This window comes from Triticum aestivum, chromosome 6B (genome assembly GCF_018294505.1).
Source record: "Triticum aestivum cultivar Chinese Spring chromosome 6B, IWGSC CS RefSeq v2.1, whole genome shotgun sequence".
Lineage (NCBI taxonomy): Eukaryota > Viridiplantae > Streptophyta > Magnoliopsida > Poales > Poaceae > Triticum > Triticum aestivum.
Window position 1 is genome coordinate 659,113,319 of NC_057810.1, and position 9,998 is coordinate 659,123,316.

Below are 9,998 nucleotides of genomic sequence, written 5' to 3' on the forward strand. Positions count from 1 at the left end.
TAAAGCACAAATAAAAAAGAAGTTTTCTAATAAGGATGAATTAGTGTCATATATGCAAGAATGAGCATATAATGGTGTAATTTTAGAAGAAAAAATGTTTCTTAAGAAGGAATGTTTTTTTAGTGGAAGGAAGTAATGATTTACTGACATTGGTATCAACCTTAAAGAAGATAGAAAATGAAAACTAAAACATAATAACAAATTAACAATAATGAAGTTTTTTATTTTAAGAAAATGGGAAATAAAAAACCGAAAAAAAATTTGGACACATCTTTGCACTTATCTACTATGTAAGAAATAAACATATAATGGTGCAGCTTCCACACTCTAATATAATTTATATGCATTTTATATTGTATTTATGTGTATACATTTTGCACTCATCCAACATCTAAAAAAATACCCATAAAAACATACTAAGAAAAAGAAATAGAAAAGAAAAAAGGCATAAAATCACTAGAAAAAAAAGGAAGCATCAACGGCCCATAAAACATGAAATGGGCTTCCACCCAGTAAGGAATCGACTAACCCAAAATAATGGTCAGTCAAATTTTGGCCCAAAACATGATAGCAAACACAACAGTAAAAAAAATAAAGCACGGATCTTCAAGAAGAAATTAATGGCTTAAAATTGACTGACCCAAATTCGTTTTTCAGGCGACTTATGTGTAACAAGTCTAGTAAATCAACTTGTCATGCATAGCCAATGGTAGGTGAGCCCCCTCATTTAGATTTCTTGTCGGACATCTTTTTTTTAAATGGAAGATTACCCCGGCCTCTGCATCTGGGCGATGCATGCAACCATTTATTTTATTAATTATTCACAAAGACATTATAAATTAGTACATCAGGTAGTCTGAAGCCGCCATCCTAGCAACAACTGTCACTACTCCTATCCACCTGATGAAGGGGTGCCGATAGTCCGAGGCTAACACCAAACAGACATCGCACAAATGCCTAACATCTAAAGCCAGAGGCCCCAACCAAGCCACATACTGGGTTTGGGGCATAAGCTGGTCCGACGCACTCTCTGTGTCGTCGCCGCCATCTTCAGAGCAGAAAGTAATGCACCGACTTTGCCAGGCCTCTCTTGATGGGAAACGTAGCATGCAATTTCAAGAAAATTTCCTACGCTCACGCAAGATCTACGTAGGAGATGCATAGCAACGAGAGGGGGAGAGTGTGTCCACATACCCTCGTAGGCCAAAAGCGGAAGCGTTAGCTTAACGCGGTTGATGTAGTCAAACGTCTTCTCGATCCAACCGATCAAGCACCGAACGTACGGCACCTCCGATTTCTGCACACGTTCAGCTCGATGATGTCCCTCGAACTCTTGATCGAGCAAAGTGTCGAGGGAGAGTTCCGTCAGCGCGACGGCGTGGTGACGGTGATTGTGAAGTTATCCGCGCAGGGCTTCGCCTAAGCACTACGTGAATATGACCGGAGGTGTAAATTGTGGAGGGGGCGCCGCACACGGCTTGGAACAATTGATATGTGTTCTAGGCGCCCCCCCTCCCCACGTATATAAAGGAGGGAGGAGGAGGAGGCCGGCCCTAGGCGCGCCCCAAGTAGGAGGAGTCCTACTTGGGCTCCTCGTAGGATTCGCCCCCCCTTCCTTTTACCGGAGGGGGAAAGGGGGAAGGAGAGAGAGAAGGAGAAGGAAAAGGGGGGGGGGGCGCCGCCCCCTCCCCTTGTTCAATTCGGACTCCTCCCTTGTGGGGGGCGCGCCACCTCTTGTGGGCTGGCTTGCCTCCCTCCTATGGCCCATATCTTCCCCCGGGGGGTTCCGGTAACCCCTCCCCCCCCCCCCCCCCGCCCGGTACTCTGATATGTACCTGATACATTCCGAAACACTTCTGGTGTCCGAATACTATCATCTAATATATCAATCTTTACCTCTCGACCATTTCGAGACTCCTCGTCATGTCCGTGATCTCATCCGAGACTCCGAACAACATTCGGTCACCAAATCACATAACTCATATAATACAAATCGTCATCGAACGTTAAGCGTGTGGACCCTACGGGTTCGAGAACTATGTAGACATGACCGAGACACATCTCCGGTCAATAACCAATAGCGGAACCTGGATGCTCATATTGGTTCCTACATATTCTATGAAGATCTTTATCGGTCATACCGTAATGACAACATACGTTATTCCCTTTGTCATTGGTATGTTACTTGCGCGAGATTCGATCGTCGGTATGTCCATACCTAGTTCAATCTCGTTAATCACTTTACTCATCCGTAATGCATCATTCCGCAACTAACTCATTAGTAACATTGCTTGCAAGGCTTATTATGATGTGCATTACCGAGAGGGTCCAGAGATACCTCTCCGATACTCGGAGTTACAAATCCTAATCTTGATCTATGCAAACCCAACAAACACCTTCGGAGATACCTGTAGAGCATCTTTATAATCACCCAGTTGCGTTGTGACGTTTGATAGCACACAAGGTATTCCTCCGGTATCCGGGAGCTGCATAATCTCATAGTCAAAGGAATATGTATATGTCATGAAGAAAGCAATAACAATAAAACTTAACGATCATTATGCTAAGCTAACGGATGGGTCTTATCCATCACATCATTCTCCTAATGATGTGATCCCGTTCATCAAATGACAACACATGTCTATGGTTAGGAAACTTAATCATCTTTGATTAATGAGCTAGTCTAGTAGAGGCTTACTAGGGATATTGTGTATTATCTATGTATCGACACATGTATCAAGTTTCCGGTTAATACAATTCTAGCATGCATGAATAATAAACATTTATCATGATATAAGGAAATATAAACAATAACTTTATTATTGCCTCTAGGACATATTTTCTTCATCTCTGCCATCGATGCCACCATGACGCCAGATAGCACCCTCCTCCTGCGCGAGTCCATCTCCGCGGATCGGACGCCGAGTCTCCACAATGTCATGCCGCCGAGATCCGCCGCCATCAATGTGTGAGATAAAGCACCGCTCCACCAAAGAATCCGTTCTCTGGTCCCTCGATCACGTGTGTACCTCCAAGAATGACGCCCCCAAGGGGGAAACGACACCAAAGCGCCGCCGTCATCCGATCATCCGATCTAGGGTTTCCCTCGTAGGTAGCAGAGAGTGACCTTGAACTTCTCTACGGCGATGCCTTCAAGAAAAGAATGATGCAGACAATCACCCAGATCTGTTCGAAGAAATCCAACTCTCGTGCACGGGCCGCCGCCACCACCAGCACCACAGGGCCGAGCACACGCCGCCGCCGGCACCTCCACAGTGTCCAAAGGCCATGAGACTCGCCGCCACCACGCCTGACAGGCAGCCAGAGCCATGCCAGAGCACCACCCAGATCCAATCTAGGGTCAAGAGCCCCAGGCCACAGCCGCTGTGTAGGCGACACCACCGGACGGGGACAGGCCCTCCATCCCGCCGCTGAGTGAGCCGCTGCCGGAACTTTGAAGCGTCGCTCCACCAAGCCCATCGGGAGCGAATGCGCCGCCACGACGAAGAAGGAAGAGCCATGCCATGGGAAAAGCCCTGCCGCCGCCGGCACTGCCCGGGCTTTGCCCGGTAGTGGCCCCCGGCAGCGGCGAGGGGGAGGGTAGGGTGGAGGAGGGCCGGCGGTGGGGGCGGCTAGGGTTCCCCGTGTCGCCTCCGAGAGGGACGCGGGGGACGGGGGTAGCATATGGGGTTCTGCTAAAACAACTCCTACACATTGCTATTGCATGTCTTCTGTTACGCATTATCCCTACAGTTCGGGCTATGTTTTAAAATCCTCTGGCTATGTTTTAAAATCCTCTGAAAATGTAGTTTTTTTACAACGGCTCCTGAAGGTGTATTTTATTGCTATTTTCTAGCCCAAGAATGTTCGTTCTCGGGAGAGTCAGTTCCAAACTGATGAACTGATCGTGCAAGAGCAGCTGTTTGTTAGGAGTTGGGGCAGTGAGGGTAATTATACAAGCGTAATTAAGCTGAACGCGCCCTTCTTGCTCGCTTCTTTCTATCATAGTTGTAGCTTGATTGTTGGTTACATTCATCATTGTTTATGCAGTGAGCAAAAGATTCTAAACGTACTCTTTTAGTGAATAACAAGCCTCGATAAGATTTCAGTATGGGACATGCACAACAATAGCTTGGCAGCTCATAGATTAGCAGGTAGCTATGGCAGCATAGCAGCTCACCAGCTTACACCTTATTGTTACCAATCCTTACATCATGTGATCTGGTTCCATGTTCCAAGTTAATCAGGCAGAGCACAAACAACATGACACCATCTTATTCATAGCCCGGAAGTGTAGCTCACTCCAGTGTCACCCAACCACGAGTCTCCCAAGATAAAATCCCTCACCGTGAACCGTGTGGCGTCCACCGTGGACAGAGACGTGTGCACTCCGGCCCACTTCACCCGCCCGCTTGTCCCCGCGCCAGGCCCAGCGTTCCCATACTCCCCGTAGTACAACGTGTTGAGCGCGAACTGGCCCGACCACTCCAGCCACCCGGCTGCGGCGATCGAACGGTCGAGAGAGCTCTCCATCACGACGGTCCGCGAGTACTTCTTCCATGGACGACCCAGGTACACCTTTGTGTCGCCTAGGTCCGAGGCGGCGGCGATCCGACACTTGTGGATGGAGATGCCGGTGTTCTGGTTCCGGTCGGTCCGGCCCTGGGCGGTGATCATGTCCTTCTGGCCGAACGGGTGCTTCCTGGGACGGATGTCACAGTTTTGGATGACCACCGCAGAGTTGCGAAGATGAAGTCCACCGTGCCGGAGATGCTGTCCTCGGTGTAGAACTGGCGATTGGAGTGCGTGTGGAGGGTGTCCTGGTATGCCTCGATGTCGCACTGGTACACGACGGAGAGGTCGCCGCCGACCCGCAGCGCCACCGCCTGGCCCTTGCGCGGCCCGGCGTCGTTGATGATGGTCAGGCCCTTGGCTATGAAGCCCGAGCCCATGGCAGCTGCCATGCACAGACGACCACATTAAACGCGTTAGCGAGTACTGGAAAAGATGCATGTGAGTGACATTGGCATGTGAAATATACATATTGCGATGAGATGGGTGATATAAAGTGATGAAAAGTGTATGGATCTAGTGACTAAATCCAAGCATTGGCATGGGCATTTTTGGGTTGCTTGTGCCTTTATATTTGGAGGGGTACCGGGTACAGGCAACTGTAGTGGCCAGCTGCTCCATTTTGGGGCTTTAGCTTTTGCATGAATGCTGCCATGATTGTAGGGTAAGTAATAATTTCTTCTTCAAGAACATAACTAGGACAAGAAGAAAGTTGTTACCAATTGAAGATGGGAAAAAGATGGAGTAATACATGTCGCTTTTGTAGCAGTTGTCCTTGATATCACGATGCGGCGTGCATGCATGGGCTTTCATTTCGTGCTACGTACCGACGGTGGCGGAGGCGTAGGTGGTGTAGCCGTCGGCGGCGCTCCTGTTGCCGACGATGACTGTCTTCCCCTTGCCGTTGCCCATCAGCATCACGTTCCTCTGCCTTCTCGAGATCCGCACGGTCTCCTTGTACCGCCCGGCCTTCACGTAGATCACCTTCCTGGCTGCTCCGACGCCCGCCTTGGAGGAGCCCACCGGCGCCATTGCCGCTGCCGTGACCGCGGCGATCGCCTCGCCGATGCTACGGTGCGTCCCGCTGCCGTCCAGTGCCACCACGGCGTCCGGCGTCATGCCGCCAGCCGCGGACTCCAGGAGCTTCCTGTCGTGGTCGGAGACCCAGGACGGGAATGCCCGGTTCGACGGCGTCGACGACTGAGTGGGCGTGGCAGATGGTGGCGGCGTCGCGCTCCCGCCCTTGAGAATGGCGTGCAGCGCGAGCGCCGTGCCGATGAACTCTGCGAGTGCGCCGACCCTCCGGCGCACGCCCTCGCGCCCGGAGGAGGCCGGCACGGCGTCGAGGCTGTCGGCGCAGGTACCCTGGTTCGTGAGCGCGGCGCTGAGCCACGTGGTCGCATCGTGCGCGGAGCCGGCGGCGAGCGCGTCGCCGAGCTGGCCGTGGCTGATGTCCAGCAGCTCGGCGCAGTCGTCCATGCCCGAGGGCGGCAGCACGGCCCTGCTCCGGTGCGCGGACGAGAGGTTGCGCGCCAGCACGCGCGCCGACGCGGCCCGGGCCATGGCGAACTGCACGGAGGCCGCGAACGGGTCCTTGGCCGCCCGTGACGCCGACGAGGACAGCGCCGTCCTGCACGCGCCCGGGTATGGCGTGGACGAGCAGATGGCGGTGACGTTCACGCCCGACGCCTCCGTCCATGAGACGTCCGCGGCATTGCCGCCGGCAACCTTGGAGGTCGTCTCATGTTGGTGTTGCTCTACGGCGGCAGCAATAGCTCCTAGTGTTGCCAGAGCCAGCACCACGGCGACGGCTTCTTGCGTCCGTCGGCGCCAGCTTGTCCCGCCGTGCATTCCCATTGTCGCCAGCAGTAAAGCGTTGGGTCGATAGGTGCATGGGCAGCGTACAAAGCATGAGCATGGGTTTTTATAGGAGGAATGCTACACCTACATAGCTTACGTAGCAGATCTATATCTATACCTGCTACACCTACGTAGCAGATCTATATCTATACCTCTGTGTCTATATATCTATATCTATATCTATATCATTGTATCTATATCTATATCTATATCTCTATTACCTATACATATATCTATACCTACCTACCAATAAAACAAAATGCGTTTCTTCAAACTTTTTCATCCGTTCACCATCTACATGATTTTTTCTATTCGAGGTGGTACTGAATATTTGTCCCTTCGTCTATTAGAAAAGAAAAAAAGCCAGAATTTCGTACATGGGCCACCCGAAGTGTGGCCCAGCAAAGCCACCTAATTATTTTCATGTACATGCAGGTGGGAAAAAACAATATTTATTGCACACAGCGTTAAATAGTTGCAAATTCGCACAGGGAGCCAAAACGGGGCTGGACCGTTTTCCTTTTTTTGTTCTGTATTGTATTTCTATTTTCTATTTTTTCATTTCTTCCTCTTTTTCTTTCTTGTTTATTTTGTCTTTTTCCCTTTCAAGCTTATTTTTCTTTCTCCCTTTTTTTTGTAAATTCAAAATTTTCAAAAAAGTTCATATTATCAGAAAAATTGAATGTTTTAAAAAGGTTTGTAATTTTAAAATATATTCCGTTTTGAAAAATGTCCAGAACATTAAATCTTTGTTATTATTTTCCATTTTTTTCTTTGTGCTTTCCAAAGTTGTTCCAAATTTTACAAAAAAAAATTGCAATTTAAAAATGTTCCAAATACAAAAAATATTCCTTTTTAGTGAAATGTCACAAATTCATAATAATGTACGAGTTTAAGGAAACACATTTTGAAAATTTATTCTGAAAGTTCAAAATATGTTTCCATTTAAAAAAATCACAAATTCAAAAAATATTCATGTTATTATAGGAGGTTCATGTTTTCAAACAAAATTGTGAATTTCAACTGTTACAAATTTTGTTGTTTATTTGTAAAAATGTAAAGAATTTCAAAAACATGTTTGGGATTTTCAAAAATAAATAAATCATGTTTCAAGTATATTCAGCAATTTTTTTAAAATAAAAAAATATTGTTTCCAATCTGACATTGGAGTATGATCTTAAAGGTTTGAGCCATTGGTTGGTAGGACTCTTTTCATCGAGTGGCTAGCAACACGTAGTCAGGTCTTCGAGGGCATAATTTTAATCCTTCAACTCATCATTTTTTCGGATTTTTTTTCGGGGTTTAGAAACACAGGTCGCCCTGTAGCCTACTAGTGTGTTGGTCCATACACGAACTGATGTGTGTCGCACGCACTATTTTACGTAACTAGCATCATATAGTAGCCCCCACGCAATTGGTCCAAGAAAAAAATTGCTCCGTCGCACAGGCAGTATTGGGCCTCAGCCGCACTCCCCTACTAGGTCGTCCGAGGCAACAAAAATTTTCTTGGGCAAATAAAAGAGAATATGTTGGTTTGGCTTGAATAAAAAAATTACGGGCACGTGAGCGCTGAAATAATCAAAGAGAATAAAACCCTAATAAAGAAGGGACATTGATGTCTGATTATGCACTAAATATGCTAATGAAACGGGATTTATGTGCTACAATTAGTAATCCAGACGGTTACGCCATCGTAAGAGAGAGTGGTCGAAACAACCGTGCCCCGAAGATCGCCGCATAGCTATCAAATAGGGAGGCAGACAAAACCCCGAGACAGAGGCGGGCCCGGAGGAAAAAAAGGCACGAGTTGGATGGTTGCCGCCACGCCGACTAACCCACCACTATCAAGATCTCACGGGACAAACATGACCCGTGAGAAGACCACAATTCCTCTCTCTATCGCATCGCTATGAAGATCATTTTTTGTGGACACATCGATTATCTCTTTCATTGCTTCTCGCAAAGAAATATTTCTTCCATTGCAACGCACGGGCATATGTGCATTGTTTGATTGGATGAAATTAGGGAAGGGAGCCCACCTGTTGAAATAGGGGGAGGGGGGATTTATTGGTTAGGGATGGAAAACTATGTAGGTTTTCATAGTGACACTTGCGTGTTGCAAGGTGCATGCAGGCTCCTTGGTGGTGTTGCTCCGTAGCAAGGCAGGGGTACTTGCTGCAACAATTCCTTATTAGAGCATCACCAACAGAGACGCGGTAGTGTGAGGTGTTACAAAAATTCGCAGCGCTGAAATAACGTTTTAGCGTGTTGGGTTGGTGTTTTGCTTTACCACAAGCGCTATAATATTGCGTGCCACAGGTAGCGCTCCAACATGCGCACTAAATTCTAACACGCGCGTCCAACACAAATAACATTTCCCACTCAAACATAGAACCAAGAAGATCAAACACACATAAAATAAATCAACAATAAATAGTTCAATTATTATTACAGCTCAAACAAATAGTTTATCTTTAATACAACAAATAGTTCATGAACAATACGACAAACATACGACATCAAACTAGTTTGTTGCCCATTTCATGACCACCACTCCTCGAATTGATCCTTTTGAAGCTCATCATGCATTTCGGCACGTCGAATGGCATGATAGGAGGCAACAAAGCGGGTCATCCCCACAATCCTCAATCGCACTCGCACGAGATGTCCCATCAACTCATACTGAGAATATTCTAAATCTTGCCCACGCTCATTCTCGATGATCATGTTATGCATGATCACACAAGCGTTCATGATGTACCAAAGGATCTTTTGATCCCAAAATCTAGCCGGTCCTCTCACAATAGTAAACTAGGCTTGCAAAATCCCAAAAGCTATCTCCACATCTTTCCTAGCTGCTGCTTGAGCATTGTGGAAATCAAGATTTTTTTTATCTTGTGGTGCCTGTTGGGGAACGTAGTAATTTCAAAAAAAAAATTCCTACATACACGCAAGATCATGGTGATGGCATAGCAACGAGAGGGGAGAGTGTTGTCCACGTACCCTCGTAGACCGTAAGCGGAAGCGTTAGCACAACGCGGTTGATGTAGTCGTACGTCTTCACGATCCGACCGATCCAAGCACCGAACGTACGGCACCTCCGAGTTCAGCACACGTTCAGCTCAATGACGATCCCCGGGCTCTGATCCAGCAAAGCTTCGGGGATGAGTTCTGTCAGCACGACGGCGTGGTGATGATGATGATGCTCTACTGGCGCAGGGCTTCGCCTAAACTCCGCGACGATATGACCGAGGTGGAATATGGTGGAGGGGGCACCGCACACGGCTAAGGAACGATCCGTAGATCAACTTGTGTTCCATGGGGTGCCCCCCTGCCCCCGTATATAAAGGAGCAAGGGGACGAGGCGGCCGGCCAGGGAGAGGCGTGCCAAGGGGAGTCCTACTCCCACCGGGAGTAGGACTCCCTCCTTCCTTGTTGGAGTAGGAGAAGGGGAAAAGAGGGGGAGAGGAGGAAGGAAAGAGGGGCTGCACCCCTTGTCCAATTCGGACCAGAGGGGGGCTGCGCGCCTCCTTCCTTTCGGCCTCTCTCCTCAATTCCCATATGGC

The 9,998-nt window shown here is 48.2% G+C and overlaps 1 pseudogene; it reads right to left on the minus strand.

Moving 5' to 3' along the window:
* Positions 1-4,119: 4,119 nt before the first annotated feature.
* LOC123138722 (pectinesterase-like) lies at positions 4,120-6,480 on the minus strand (annotated as a pseudogene).
* Positions 6,481-9,998: the final 3,518 nt, after the last annotated feature.